Source organism: Pinus tabuliformis, chromosome 6 (genome assembly GCF_031772625.1).
Source record: "Pinus tabuliformis cultivar Carrire ecotype Pingquan chromosome 6, CPIR1, whole genome shotgun sequence".
Classification (NCBI taxonomy): Eukaryota; Viridiplantae; Streptophyta; class Pinopsida; order Pinales; family Pinaceae; genus Pinus; species Pinus tabuliformis.
The window spans coordinates 1,904,090,988-1,904,107,647 of NC_142292.1; the positions used below are offsets into that span (position 1 = coordinate 1,904,090,988).

Here is a 16,660-nt window from a genome sequence, read left to right on the forward strand (position 1 = left end):
TGTAACACAGTTCAGAGGCATGTAGCCATCACATCTCTTCTCAGAGATAAGCTACCATCGCCCTAGCTGGTTTATTTCCTTTTCTGGTTGTAAGCATATTTTAGTATTTTCCATTAATGAAATGAAGTATTATTTCTGCTGCATCTTTGTGTATACGGTTATCTCTGTAATTTGTTGCATTCCTGTTTAAATCCGGATCAGGTGTACTACATGACCGGGGGTTTGCACTGCCAGTAAACTTAATTATAAATAATTATGAGAACAAGATAACATTGTTTATATACCAGATTTATTAAATTAAAGATTAGCTTCCCATATGAATTACAGTGCACTGATAGAAACATAGATAGTTTCCAACAAAAGGCACCGAAAAAAGCAGCAAAAGTCATAGGAGACACTTATTTTTCTTCTTCGGTGCTGGTCTTTGAAGACCTCCACCATCATCATCACTTCCACATTCATCCTCCTGTACCTCAAGAGTTGTAGGTATCACTCTGCCCCTGTTTCTTGAAATCTCTATGATAGGAGTGTCTACAGCCTTCTCAGAACAAGGAATCATAAGTGGATTGGTTCTGTGAGGCATCAACTCCTCACCACTTTCAACAACTTCCATCATCAACTTCCAGTCTTTAAAATCAAACCGAAAAACAAATTGGCTGTAAGAAGCTTCTCCAGATGCCATTTCTGTAGCTCTAGGAGCATTTTTGGGGACAACAAAATGTTTTCCATTTTCATCAACATTTATTTCAACTCTACCATCCTTTACTAGAAATGATAATGCAAAGATGTTTTCTACTGTCTGGGAAAATGATATTCTATTTAGAACCAAATTCTCTAATCTGGCTTGCTTCTGTTTTCGCAAAATGTTAAATATGCTTGCCATATTCTTGTCTGTTTCTGATTTTTCATCTTCCGAGGACTCTTTCACTGCTTCAGGTTGAGTGCTTTCTGTCGGCTTAGTCTATTTTCTCTGTACTATAGCTTTCCTTTGCTTGGGTTCATTATCCATTGGTCCAAGCATAGTGAAAATTCCTGCCACATGCTGGAAAACAGAAGCAGCTAAAAGCCCAATATTTCTCCATGATATTTGGGTTTGATCGTCATTTCCCTCCAAAGACCTGCTTCCATATGCCTAGTCACTATAGTTTCTTAGAATATCACTATTAATAAGATCAACTGGAGTATCACCATCATTGTTTTGTGATCTGTTAACAGTATCGAGGAGTGTGGATGTGAGATCAAAGAGCGTATCAACATCTCTAACTTGCTTACGAGGTCTCTAAACAAAATTGTGCAAGCTTTCCACTTTGCTAATTATAACCTAAAATTTGCCAGATTCTGCTTTTAAAATATTTTCTCTCTCCTCAGAAATTGAAGTCTTGAGGGGATGATAATGATACCTTAATATACAATGTTGCACCATACTCTGATTGTTACCACTGCATGAAGTAGCATCTTCTTTCTCTCTCGGGGGCTTACTGTGGCCTTGTTGTGATCCTTTTACCCCACGAGAGGAATCTTCTAGTGTCTGACTCAATGTTTCTTCCTCTTTAACTCTAGCTTGGGTACCAAGCCTTCTACCCATCCTTTCTATCACCTACTTTTGGAGTTGATAGAAATGAAAATATTCAACCAAAGCTGGAAGGAAGGGCTTGAAATTGAGATTTTTGATTGAAGAATTGTTGTGAAATGGAAAGAGAGCAAGAAAAGATTTTCGTGTTGCATTGAAATGAGGGAGGGCAGGGAGTTGTGATTTCCCCTACCCTGAGAAGTCTGCTTTGTAATAGAAGAGGGATGAAGGCCCACTACAGTGGATATAAAGTGCCAAGACATACGCATTGTCGAATGAAATGCATAGGTGCAGTGTGCCAATTAAGCGTGAGGATTGGGAGAAGTGACACATGTGGGAGAGTGGCCATATTATTGAAGAATTGTTTACATTGAGGAAGGACACCATTTTAATATGGTAAGAATGTCAATTATAACATGGAGAGTTTCCAACACCACTTTCTCATCTACATGAGGGAGTTTACAATTTGTGTATCTTTGTCTCAGTCCCATGGTGAATATATTAGTATGAGGATCCACTGTTTCATGATCCATATGTTGGATGCTTTGCTGAACTTGAGCTTTATAAGGAAATCTCTTTAGATATCCAGAACGTCTTAGAAATTTATTTGAACAATTATTGTCTTGCAACAATGTTTATTGATGACAAATTGCTTGGTAATGTACCCATGCATAGAAGAGAGTGATTGATGGCATGGATACTCGGCCTTTTGGGTCGAAATGGCCACCTCTAAAGATAATATTTGGAATATCCTTTGCGCCTTTCTTTGAGATGGCATCCAAGAAGTTGGAGTGAAGACATCAAGGAACTCTATATTTTGACATATTCCAGCTGAATCACCAAACATGCAAGAGAAACTAAAACCAGGGGTTATATAAGTAATAGCCCTAGTGTATGGGAAATCCAGGCTTTTAGAGGAATATTTCCGCATTTAATAATTGGATGAGGATGAATATTTCTGTTACATTATGTGTTTTTATTGATATGTTTGGACATTTTGGGTGAACACTTGGCCCATCTTCAAGAACGTCTAATAACATTCGAGTCCAAGACAGATTTAAAGAGATCATTTATCAAATTAGTTGTCTAGCTATGAAAGACAATCATGTTTTGGAAGAGATGCATCATAGTACTATCAAAGCATATTGTGGACCATGTTAGAAAATGAATCAAAAAGGTTTTCAGAATGTCTGCTAAAATTTGACATTTAGCATTGTCTTAGCATTTTCTTATCAATTTTCATGGAGGCAAAAAGTGACAGGAGAAACTTGCACAATAATGGCGACCATTAGAATGAGAAACACAATGAATTATCAAAATGGAATTTGTTTCTATGATGACACATGGGAATATACTTATTACTCTCAACATGGTTGTACATGAAAAATATTTTTTGCCTTTGAGTATATTTGATGTATCGTAATGTAGCGGTTGTTTCCCTGCTGCAATGAAACAAATATATATCCATCTCAAGGTGAAATAATAACACCAGTATATTTTTGAACGATATGGGCTATGTGTTGTGCTCAACAGCTAGGAAAGTCTCTATTGGTCATAGTGCGATGAAGCGATGGGTTCAGGTTTCCGTGCCCGTGCTGTCAAAGTATATCGATACAAGTGATGAAAAAACATATGTTCAATTCCCTGGAACATATCTTATTTTCATTCTTTGTCCATGATAAATCCACGACCATAGTTGAGAAACGTAATCAAAAGAAAATAAATATGTAGTTTATTTAACAAACGTGGCATGAGCGGAAAACATATGCACCAAATTACAAAATGCGGAAGTCAAAGTTCTGTATAAAATTTTTAAATTAAAAAAAATTCAAACAGTTTCCAGGAAGTTTAACGAATGCAACTTCCTACCACTCATCCAATGGCCATTCGAGGAGGGTCGAAGACATCCATCAATATGAAGAGATCTATAAAAGCAAACAGGGACTTTGAAGAAGGGATCCCTGATTTTTCATACCCAAATGTTGCCCGATTATTGAGCAAGGGCCTGATGAGTTAGTGAGGGTTTCCATTTTGTTTTTGTTTCAATCTATTTTCATGCTTAGATTTTTGCTAATATGATGTCATTTGTGGACCTTAATGTACGACACTACACCATACTCTGATTGTTACCACTACATGCGGTAACATCTTCTTTCTTTCTCGGGGGCTTACTGTGGCCTTGTTGTGATCATTTTACCCCACGAGAGGAATATTGCAGTGCCTAACTCAATGTTTCTTCCTCTTTAACTCTATCTCAGGTACCAAGATTTCTACCCATCCCTTCTATCACTTGCTTTTGGAGTTGAGAGCAATGCAGAAATTCAACCAAAGCTAGAAGGAAGGGCTTGAAATCTATGTTACTAGAAACTAGAAAGGGAAAACGAAATGAGAAATGACAACGAGATGAGAAACGGAGTTTGGAGATTTCACATTCAAGAAATGAGGAGAGAGAAAAACAAGACAAATATGAAACATACAACCAAGCATTTGTTTCACATTCAAGAAACGAGGAGAGAGAAAAAAACAAGAAAAATATGAAACATAAAACCAAGCATTCATCATTAACATTCTTGAGTACTATGGTTCATAGGTAGTTGCTCATAGGCTTTAGCTGCTCACATTGGCAATTCCTTAATACTTATAGTGATCAACAAATCTTCCATTTCTCACATAAGCCATTCTTGAATACCCATGTTTGATCCTCTAGGCTGGAAAATACAATAGTGAAGAAACACTTGGCACCGAATTCAAGTTTGATTTAGCCTTTGCATTTTCCGGATGAGTACATGATCCCACATACATTGTATATATTCTTGGATGTGCCATGAGTGGACCTCAAATTTGGGATCTATTGTATCATTTTCCACATAGTTATTGGGTTATTGTTTTCATGGTTGGGTAACAAGATGGTGGAGATTGAGTTGATCTCCATTGGATATAGAGCCAAAAATAGAGGGTTGTCTCGAACTATTTCCACTTGCAGAACCATAAATACTACAACATGTGTTTGAAGACAAAATCTAAAGAGAAAACTTTCAAAAATTTATCTTTAATCCATTATAATAGAAAACTAATCTTTATAATAATAAAAATAATATATTTTAAAAGTATAGTTGAACTAGATATTAAATTGCTAGTTTGTGAGAAAAAAAAATTAACTAAATTATTTAACTAATTTATAAAAATATATTTAAAATATATATACACATTACTAATTTATAAAAGAGATTTGATCCCTTTAGGCTGTTGGTATATCTGAAATTAAGATGGATCTAGGCTTGTATATATTATTTACCATAATTATTGTTAAAGTGTATAATGGCTATCTCATATTTGTATTTGCATTGATTAAATGATTATTATATGTAGTCTTGTTCTATATTAATTATTTTAATGCATCATATATATGGTTTTGTATAGTAAATTTATTTTTATGTTAAATTTTAATAGTTAAATTTAGATATTCTTTCTTGATATTAGTTATTTTTTATTAATTTTAATTTTATTCTGTTGGATCAATTAAAATTTGTTATCTGAGTCAGTGTTTCCAATTAACAAGTGTGGTTGATCAATATAAATAAGTGAAATAAATTATTAAATTGTGAATTTTTTTTTTTTTTTTTTAATTTCTACTTAGTTAAATATTATATATAAATATCACTTGTGGTTATAACATACCAAACCATTCATTTTTAGTTGTTAAATATGATTATGTTAAAATAAATTAAAAAAAATGTTATCACCCATACCCATGGTTAGAACTTACCAAACCATTCTTTTTTAGTCCCTAGATTTGTTTATGTTAAAATAACTTTTGAAAAACTGTTATGGCCAATAGTTTTGTTATATTCCATGGTTTTGTACTTTATATTAATTTAATTTGCTAGTTTTTGCACATGGTTTTGTTAGATTCCATGGTTTTGTATTTGAATATTTATTTAATTTATTAGTTTTTTCTCATCAATTTTCTTTCATAAATTAAAACAAGCGAGAGAGACCTTGAAGCCTTGAAAAGAAATGTCATAATCTAGGTATTTTATTCTAGGCCCTTCTTAATATATTTTTGGTTGTTATATTTTTGTGCCAAGAGGTACTTTCCACCTGGGGAATATGTTATAATATTTGTCATTTTAACTCAGTGAAAATAAAACAAAATCAAATCAAATTAAAAAATTTAAAAACATAAAATTCCCCAGTGCATAGTTTTTTCTTGCCCATGGTTTTTTCCCATGGTACTCCTAACCTATGGTTTTTTTCCATGGTATTTTTCTGCAATGTAGCCTATTCAAAGGCTAATAACTAAAGCAACCTAGATCCATTCTAACTGTGGATCAAGCGTTGATAGGATCAAATCTCTTCACTTAAAGAGGTTTGTAGCTCAAGAGGGAAAGAGAGATTTGATCTCTCTTGATGCTCGAGAGAGATAGATCTATGCTGGTTATTTATAAATGAAGAGGAGTATTTTCTTGTAGTAGTACTCCTATTTGTTTTGTATTTAAAATTTATTAAATGATGGATTTTTATTTTGTATTTTGATTTTTGAGACTTGTTTATTTTTATAAGTTTACAATTATTTCTATCACTATTTTTATGTAATTATGAAACTTTCCATATTTATCATAGTTGAAATTATGTTTGTATTATAGACATATTAATCAATAGCTTGTTACTCTTAAGCTTTATTATTGCAAATTACCTAACATAATCTCTCTTATCACCGATGAAAAAAGCCTTTATAGGATAAAACTATTAATGGGATGGATAATATATATATATATATATATATATATATATATATATATATATATATATATATATATATATATGTCTTTGGTATTGTGTCCCAATATTTATATAAAATAATTAATTAACTAGAAAAATTAACTAAATTATTTAACTACTAATTTATAAAAATATATATAAAATATCTATATACATTACTAATTTATAAAAATATATATTAAAAAACCTTATACATTTAAATTTATAATTTTATATAAAAATACACATTTTAAATATTAGATACAATCACTAAATCCACTTTTAAATAAAAACAACACAAAAATAACAATTTTTTTTTTGTAAAAACTTAACCATACACTGCTACACATCAATGACTACAATTAAAAAAATCACATAACTTTAACTAATAAAATCCCTAAATAGTCAACATTGTTAAAGATATATTAAGCACTTTTGCAAGGTGTTGTCACTAGGGAGAACACCCAACCTATTTGCAACAAACCTGTTCGGTTAGCACCTAAGCTATATATGGTTGACTTCTAACCATAGACTATGAAAATGCCTTCAAAAACTATGGGGAAAACCAATGCTTTTTATGATTCATGTCGACGTCCAATCGGGAAGAGATCCATATTACAAATGAACCAGATTAACGTTTTCCATTAAAAAGTTTCAAGAAATGAACCGTTTTTGGAAAACCCAGTTTCTTGCATTAAAAAAACGAAAACTATTCCATTTTTTATAAGTTTCTTGTAAAACGAAGCTTGAAATTGAGATTTCTGATTAAGAACTGGTGAAATGGAAAGAGAGCAAGAAAATATTTTCGTGTTGATTGAAATGAGGGAGGGCAGGGAGTTACCCTTAGAAGTCTATGTTGTTGTTTTTTACACTGTTTTCTTGGTATGGTATACTACCAAATACTATTTTTGTAATTTTTGGTGTGGTAAACTACCAAACTACTATAAGAGTTCAACGTATATTTAATATAAATTTCATTGTCAATATAGTAATTGTGGGGCTAATTCATTTGAAGCTAATTTCTTAAAAAACAAAACCCAAATAACCTAATTTCAGGTGAAAAAGTTGGTAGATTATTTGAAGCAATTGAAATTGAGGAAGGAATTAAAGGAGAGAAAGGGTACTTGTGAAAGTATTTTCTTGGGCTCTTGAAAGAAGACCAAGGCTTCTGATCCTTCCATGGTGGTCCAAATTTTCTGAGCGAAAATAGATCCATGTTTTGTGAGAAAGCCATTGATGAGATCCTCCTCAATCTTATTTATCAACGCATCCAAATTCAACCATGAAACAATCACTGCCAGCTAATTACTGCAACGTTTCATGTGAAAATATAAAACAACTTTTCAAATCAATTCTAAGAATGGCCATTGATCTAGAAACCTAAAGATTGAGCCAACGATCTGTACCTATTTCGATATAGCGACAGATCAGATTGTACTGTGCCCATGGTCTTTCCTTTTTTTTTCAACTACTCAACATTCATTCGAATACACTAAGGCGGGGAATAAAACTTGTTCTGGCCTTTCCTTTTTTTTTTCAACTACTCAATATTCATTCAAATACATTAATGCGGGGAAGAAAACGCGACATAATGGTCTTTCCTCTTTTTTCAACTACTCAACATTCATTCGAATACACTAAGGTGGGGAAGAAAACGTGGCAAAATGGTCTTTCGTTTTTTTTCAACTGCTCAACATTCATTCGAATACACTAAGGCGGGAAAGAAAACGCGGTAGAAATTAAATTTTTAATTTGGATGATCGTTAAATTTTTTATTTTTTTTTTATAAATTTTAAAAACATTGTATTTTATGAATATATCAAAATGTGTGGAATGTATATTTTCTTATCTTATTGTATACTCATTTCAAAAAATTATATTTTTTATTTATCAAAATTACAAAATAATTAACCATGTTGTAAGTTGTAATTTTAAACAAATTCAGATTTAGATTTCATATAATTAAACAAAAAACTATAAATATTTTTTATTAATGTTTAATTATCTAATACTAATATTATGGGTTTCCATGTTATTTAAACAAATGAGATTTGTTTTATAATTATTATGTCAAACTTTAAAGCTAAAAATTAGCTTTTAACAATGCAATCTTTTATAACCAATTTGGATGTAGTTCATTGTTATGGCAGTAAGAAATGAATCTCATGAGTCAATTTGGTTGTAGTTCATTGTGATGGTAGTAAAAAATGAATCTCATGAGCCTGGTCCCACCCACACATTGGTATAGTTCCACCCAAGGAACCATTGATATTTCTCCATGAATCAGTAATATTGTACCAAGAAGCACCATAATGCATGACATTTCTATTTCCCACAATTGAAAAAGCACCATAAATCCTTCTACATGAGCGTTTTGCTTCCATATTGTTGAACTAAACATGGCAAGACTTTCCTGTGGCAACAATAATTTCCGAAACCCTCATCCCCCTATCACAATATATCTTAGAATCTGTCATGTTGGAGTGTAGTATCCCTAGTAAGCATATAGGAGTGTAGGAGAACACAACCTCAAAGTCAATGGGAAGCCAAGGTTTGTGCATATAAGAGGGATACCTCGATTACATAGATGTGGTTTTCTAAGCTTTTGCATTAATCAAATGTATATTTGAGGGGGAATTTAGCCATAAAAAAATGCTTGACTGAATTTTCATACACAAGGGTTGATTCTACTTCGAATTTTGATACTTTGTGTTTACTCACTTTAATGTCATTACGTATAACTAATAATTTGCAAGTCATTGTCTCATTTGATCTCATTTTATTTCAATTGTGAAGTGACTAAGCCTTGAACGCCAAATCCTCATAGCTAAGATTTAAAAAGTATGCATTGCCTCATTTCCTATCATTTTACTTCAGTTAAATGGAGCAACTATGCCTTAGCCCCAAACCCACACAACTAAGCTTTGCACACTACATAATCCTCTCTCTCCCTGGTATTACACTTGGTTTAGATATACTTTTCTTAGAAGAGAAGCAATGTCTCACTAAATACCTTACATGTTAACTTATCATCTGATCCCATTACATTTTCCAAGCATTGAGGACATTAATAAAATTTCAAAATTCAATTTCACACTCATTTGATGTAATCACCATGTTCCATCAATTTCAGGTAAACTCTACAAATAAATGTAAGTAATTATTTTGATTTTTTTCATTGATTCTAAATTAGTAAGTGAGAAAACTGTAGATGCATCTTTATTTTTAAAGTACAATCATCCAAAAAAAACTCATCAAAGAGTAAAAATAGGTTAAAAATTTTATGGAGTGAAAAATATTGTTGGCATCCTACAGAATAACACTACTTTCAGAAGCTGGGTTCAAATTTTACCACAAATGCAAGAACCAAAGTGAGAAGCTTATTTTAAAGTTTTTATAACATGATATATTATAAATTTTTTGGAAGAAGCACACAATACAAATTTTTTTTGTATCTAGTATCATTCTATATAGAGAAAAGTACTCGTTAGGCTATCTATGACATGAGTAAGAATTGCTACCCACCTACTTTCAAAATCATCATGGACATTTAAAAATTAAAGAAGGAATTGATTAGGCTACCTATGACTAAATAAGAGTTATTCCCCACCTTTCCAAACTATCATGTACATTTAAGCTATCATATTTTATCAACATCCCTTCTATGATGCAACATGTTACAACTTTCCATTATATTAATGCATTATATGAGTTGATGTACTTGTAAGGTGCATAAATTCCAAAATAATTGTCCAAATATCCATGTTTCCACTAAATTAATTGTTTAAGTAAGAGACACATTCTATTGTAGGAAGCATACATCAATCAAACACTGCTATACTCATAGTTTACAAACCCAACCAATTTTTCATACACAAACACACTCAAGACTAATCCACAATAACAAACAATGCTCAAAACAATATTCTTCATCAAACTTCTACCAATGCATAAACAATGAGGAGACAAGAGACACATAGAATATGTGATCAACCAGGGCCAAAACCTCTCCAACATGAGAGGAAAACCCAAACGAGATCTTATTCTTATATAGACTTCAATTGACGAATACCAAGACGATGGCCTAGACCCTTGACTCAATGACCTCTCCAAGACCAAGTCACAAGCCTCCTTGATTCAACTTCCTTATTTTTCCTTGAGTCAACGATGATCAGGATTCTTCCTTCAATAACTGACTATTCTTCAAATTCCAGTTCCATGGATCAGATCTATAGTTCTTGGCCCTCTTGCATAAACCCTAGAACATGTGGTTGACCAACCTTTTCAACCTTGATCTTCTTCACTTGGATGGTATGAACTCTTATTATAATTCAACATGTAACCTTGCTTATCTTCTTCCTTGATTCGACTTCTTGGACAACAACAAGATCTTCAACCTTTTCTGTAGTAGATAGTTCTTCCTTCCTTTGCACGTGTGGATCTATTAGCCCTAAAACAGACCCATAAACAACACCAAAATCTTCTCTCTTTGTTTCCTTCTCTTAGTTGGTTATCTTCTCACTTCTTATTACAGACTTAACCAAATTTGCTTGTCCATAAATGGAGGATGACCTACCCTATATATAGTGTTTTGTCCATCAAAAACACGTGCTAGGAAGTGTTAAGGAGTGCTAGGGGAACACAAGGGAGCAATAGGTGAAAATAATGCATGCAAATGAATGATTAAGATTTTGTGAAAAGAAGTGTTAGTGAGTTCCAGGTGTGCTAAGGAGGGAGTGATAAGGTATTCTAGGCAGTGTTAAGGCATATTAGAATCCAGGGAAACATGCCAAGATGTGTGAGGTGCTAGGGTGTGCCAATGCATACCATAGAGTGTTATGGAGTGCTAGGGAAACATAAGGGAACACTAGTTTCAAATGCATGGAGACGAATGACTAAGAGTATGTGACAAGGAGTGTTAGCAAGTTCTAGGTGTGCTAAGGAGGGGACAACAAGTTATGTTAGGTGGTGCCAGGAAATGCTAGAGTGTTAGGGCGACATGCTAGGGTATGACAATGTGTGTCAGGGTGTGTGAATGCGTGTCAGGGTTTGCCAATGTGTGTCAGGGAATGTTAGGGAGCGCAACATAAACACAAAGGAAAACTAGTTCAAAATACATGGAAATGAACGAATAAGAGTGTATGATAGGGAGTGTCAGTGAATTCCAAGTGTGTTCAGGAGGGAGTGACAAAGTTATATGCTAGGTAGTTCCAAGGCATGCAAGAGTGCCATGACATGTCAAGGAGTGGTACTGTATGATAGGGAGTGCTAAAGAATGCCATGGCATGTAGGGAATGCCAACATGTGCCACATAGTGCAAAGGGATTGTTAAGCATGCCAGGTGCTATGCCATGTCAAGATGTAAACTATGTTGCTTAGTTTTTTTATGGCCATGGTTAGACGTGAGGCTTAACCTGGTAACTTCTTAAGTGAGATGAGCTAAGATTGGTCATGAGTAGCCTAATATGAGTTATAGGCCATTCTTAGGTGAATAAGGGATAGTATAGTTATAGTAACTCTAAATTGGTCAAGATGTTGTAGTCGAGGTAGGACTTGGTTGGTTCCAAAATCTTAAAACCAATAAGGGTAGTTATGAGGGCATGATAGCTAAGGAGTGCCAGGGCATGCCAAGGAATGAAAAGGTGTGATAACACATGCCAGACAATGTCAATGCATGTCAAGAGTGTTGGGGAGTGTGAGGGCATCATAAGGAAGAAGTAGGTCAAAGTGTATGGAAACAAATGAATAAGAGTGTCTTCCAGGTGTCCTAAGGACGAAGTGTATTAGGATAATTTCATAATAGGACTTTAAATAAGTAAGCCTACAATTACGATAAGGGGATGGAAAAAGCAATTTTACACAAAGGGAGACTTTTGTCTAGGGACAACACTATTTTTTCAATGACTTGGTTGGGTTCCAAAGTCACAAAAAAAGTAAGGCTATCTATGAGTGTTGGCTTATATGGGCCTGACCCAGGTTCGGAAGAATTATTTAGCCAAACAAATCCCGTAGCTACCGGCCCTTTCGACAATAGCCCGTGAAGCGTGGACTGAGGTCTCACCCGAGGTAGTAGGGGAGGGTGCTGGAACTAGGTTTCTGCACCCTTGGGATGTCTAGATGTGGTTTAGATGTTTCACGCACCTTTCTGCAGCCTCACACTGCCCTATATTCGTGCAGATCCGAACCCAGAATAACTTTAACTTTCTATTATCACGCTGTTACAGATCTAATCTATTTGATGAAGTAATGTAAACCAGGTCTACTTAGAAGGGTCTTTAAGCAAACATTTAACAGATTTAACTAGTTTGCACACTTAGAATAAACTTAGATTCACATACATTTATACCATAAGCATATGCACATAGATCAAACAGTTATATTAACCATACACAAAGTCAGGTTCGTAATAACTCAGATTGTAACATAGAAATTGTAGAAGAAACTTATCTTTATTTTCACTTTATCACCACTACATCCAGATCCGCCTTGCGCACTCAGCTGTAGGGGTCTGTGCACACAGCTGTAGACTCTTCCAGGCCTCTGCGCACACAGCTACAGAGCCACTATCTACTACCCAAACCCTCGACTCGGACTTACAGACACTTTCAAACTATTCTCCTCAAAAACCCATTACAATTCAGATCCAAGATCATACCCAAAAAGAAATGCCTTTCCCTCATAGAGCCGCGCTCTATTTATACCTTCCTATGGTCTGCGGACTGACTTACTTCCTATTATTCTATATTATTTCTTGGGCGAAAAACCCTTTGACTCGACTTTTTACATTTCGTGCTCCACATATTTCAGAGGTTTACAATATTTTTATCCTACTTTCTAGGCTATCAGACCCAAAACTGTTACGTGGGACCTCCGCTACCCAACAGTCCCCCAACACAATCATCGTGACTCATCTCGAGTCACTTGTTGGTGCGGCGAGACGCGCTGCCGTGGCTTCACAGTTCACCTTTATTTGAGTGACGCGCGTCGTCCTACTGCTTCTTCATTGTCTCCTACAACGCTTCATCCGACTCTTGCTTTGTTGTTTCTACCGATTCTGGCGACCGATAATTCTCATTCTACTCTACTCGGTTAACATAAAACACCCCTTCCTAGGATTTTAGATCTAGCGGGGGTGCCGCATCCAGGACCTCCTTGTACCACTACAACCATTTTCGACCTTCGTATCTACTCTTTGCACTATCTGCTGTAGCTTGTGTTGCAATTTTGCAAGACTTGTGCTGCTGTCTGCGAGATCCCAATCCTCAAGGTCCTTCAGAGACGACTTATTAACTTCGTTTCTACCTGTGGTCTCCGTTTTTCCATCCTTTCGCCTTTCTGTTGTGGTTTTCCAACCTGCCCCTGGGCGGGGCGACGACATCTGGACCAATTCTGCTTCGTGTCTCCCCTTTTCCAGTACATTCCCTACTGTTGATGCTGTCTTCTGCAGGATGCCCACAACTGTCAACACCATGCTCATTAGAGAGTCCTACTTCTCCATCGGCCATATCACCACCCTCAAGCTTACTCCTTGTGCAGAGATAATGAATAGCTCCATATCGATAACTAGCATGTATTTTCCAGAAGTGTAGGTCGCCCGGTGGATGCCCCTCGGTGATTTATAAGCGATTCGAATTTCAAATTCATTGGTTCCCGCTTGTTCTAGTGTCCTCGTGTAAAATCTGTGGCAGCTCGTTCCGTATCTAACTCGTACTCCCTCTCCTAATTACTCGCCGCCTGCTCTCTTTTGCCATAATGCAGACATCTTGTCATGAATAGTGATAGGAATAGTCACCTCTCTTCTTAGTAATGCATCGGCACACTTCTTATCACGCAACCGCGATCTTGTTGATGAGCCAAATCGACGTGTAGCCTGGTACTCGCACTTCTTTCCCCCAGATTGCTTTACCGTCCTGCGCTCTCTTTCAACTCGCTGGAGCGGTGACACTATCCCTCGGATGGTTAGTCAGGTGGCCTGCCTGCCCATGTAGAGCTTCACAGGATTGCCATTCACTTGGCCTGGGAAGGGGTCTCCATTGAGTTTGGAAAGCTAAACCACGCCCCCATCTGTAACTTCTTTGACGACATAGGGTCCCAACCAATGTATTCGGAGTTTGAAGGGAATTTCTTGAACTTACTATCATATAGCAATACTAGATCATTCTCCTTGAAGGTGCGCACCTTGACATGGAGATCATGCCATGCTTTCTTGCACTGATTCTATACTTGCTGATGGAATCCAACCAAAAACCATTCCTCCTCCAGTTCCGTTAGCTGCACGAGCCTTTCCTCCAAAGCCCCGCGGTTTGCCATACCTGTGATTGCCGCGATCCACAGACTAGGCACGATATATTCCATAGGCATAATGGCATCCTTGCCATAGACTAACCGAAAAGGTGTCTAGACCGTCAACTTCTTGCACGTGGTTCGGTATGCCCATAGCACAGGAGGGATGCGCAAGTCCCAGTCATTTCGTTGCGCATTACAGACCTTGGTCAATGTGGTCTCCAAGATTTTGTTGAATGCCTAAATGGTCCCATTCACTTGCGGGTGGTATGGCGTATTCTATTGGTGATATATCCAGAATTCCTTAGTGAGTGCACTGATTGTTTCATTCAGAAAATGCGTTCCCCGATCGCTCATGAGAATTTTGGGACATCCAAACCTTGTCAGTATGTTCTCAAACAAAAACTTCGCAGCTATTGTAATTGTGCAGTCCTTAATCAGTTGTGCTTCTACCCATCGAGTCAAATATTTGGTCGCGGTAATGATATAGCATGCACCCATCTTCCCTCGCGGCTCGATAGGTCCTACGAAGTCAATTGCCCACTTCTCGAATGGCTGTAGCATTGTCTGTGGCTGGAGCAACATTTCATCTCTCTGCGATGGTTTCCCCATCCGTTGACATACGTCGCAGGCTCAGCAGTATGCTTTTGAATCCTGATGCAAAGTGGGCCACCATAATCCTGTGCGAAGAATCTTTTAGGCTATGGCGCGACCCGCATAATGTCTGCCAACAACCCCCCCATGTGCTTCGGCCAGAATCTGTCCTCGCTCAAACTTCGGGACTTACCTATGCAATATTTCATCGTTGCCCATTTTGTAGAGGTGTCCTGCAATCACGGTGAAGTCTGTTGCACGTATCACCAATTCCTTCTTTTGATGAACAGAGTATCCTTGTGGCATGGTTCCTGTAGTTAAGAAATGGATTATATCCTCAAAATGGCCATCCGCTACGTGCACCGCATATAGCTGTGCATCCGGGAGTCCGTCCTCTAGGTTTGTGGGTTCTTCGCCGATCTCAATTCAAGACAGGTGATCTGGGCCTGGGTTTAGACGCCTCAGCTTTACGATGACCTCAAAGTCATACTCCTAGAATAACAGTAACCATCTACAAATGCGCCCCCCCAACACAGGCTTGTTCACTAGGTATTTTAACACCGAGTGATCAATATACATCTTAAAGTGGCCTCCAAGCAGAAAGTGGCAGAATTTTTGAAGTGCATATACCATCGCTAATCCCTCGTGCTCGGTAGTGGAGTAATTCTTCTCAGATTTTGATAACCGACGACTTGCGAATGCAATCGGCTGGTCAATTCCCTCCGCTCCTAGTTGAGTAAGTATCGCCCCCAACGCGATACATGACGTGTTGACATGCACATGAAATTCGACGTCCCATTTTGGAAAGACCAATATAGGGGTTGATGCCATATTTTCCTTAAGCATCTCTATACTTTTGTTGCATTCCTCATTCCAGCAATAAGTAGCATCCTTCTTCAGAAACTGTTCCATTGGAGCCATGATCTGAGCGTAGCTTTTTATGAACTTCCAATAGTAGCCCATGTGTCCCATGTGGCGTGTAATTGTTTGACACTTCGTGGCGCTTGCAAATTGAGTATGATGACGATCTTTGCCGAATCCACCATCAGGCCTTGTTACAAACCACATGGCCCAGCAAGTTCCCGAATGGGACAAGGAAAGTACACTTCTTTAAGTTTAGCGTAATCTGGTTTCGGTGGCAAGTATCCAACATCAACTATAAGCTCACTATGTGCTTCTTAACTAGTCCAAACATGGTCCAGTAATCAAGATAGATCTCTAAGAACTTGTGTATAAATTCTCTGAATGCCGCTACCATTATTCATGAAAATATCACCGGCACATTCTTCAGTCCAAAGGGCATCATCGTGTACTGAAAGAAGCCCCATTCAGTGGTGAACATTGTTTTACTCCTATCCTCTAGCGTGATCTTGATCTGGTGGTATCCTGAGAACCCATTCGTAAAGGAGTAGGCTTCCTGCCCCCCCACATTTTCCAGTACCTCATCTATAA

The 16,660-nt window shown here is 36.6% G+C and overlaps 2 pseudogenes; one reads left to right on the forward strand and one right to left on the reverse strand.

Annotated features, from left to right (window-relative positions):
- The window catches only part of LOC149266804 (phosphoglucomutase, chloroplastic-like), a 39,504-nt pseudogene that overhangs the window by 14,477 nt on the left and 8,367 nt on the right, over window positions 1-16,660 (forward strand).
- On the reverse strand, window positions 386-13,802 carry LOC149266805 (non-structural maintenance of chromosomes element 4 homolog A pseudogene; annotated as a pseudogene).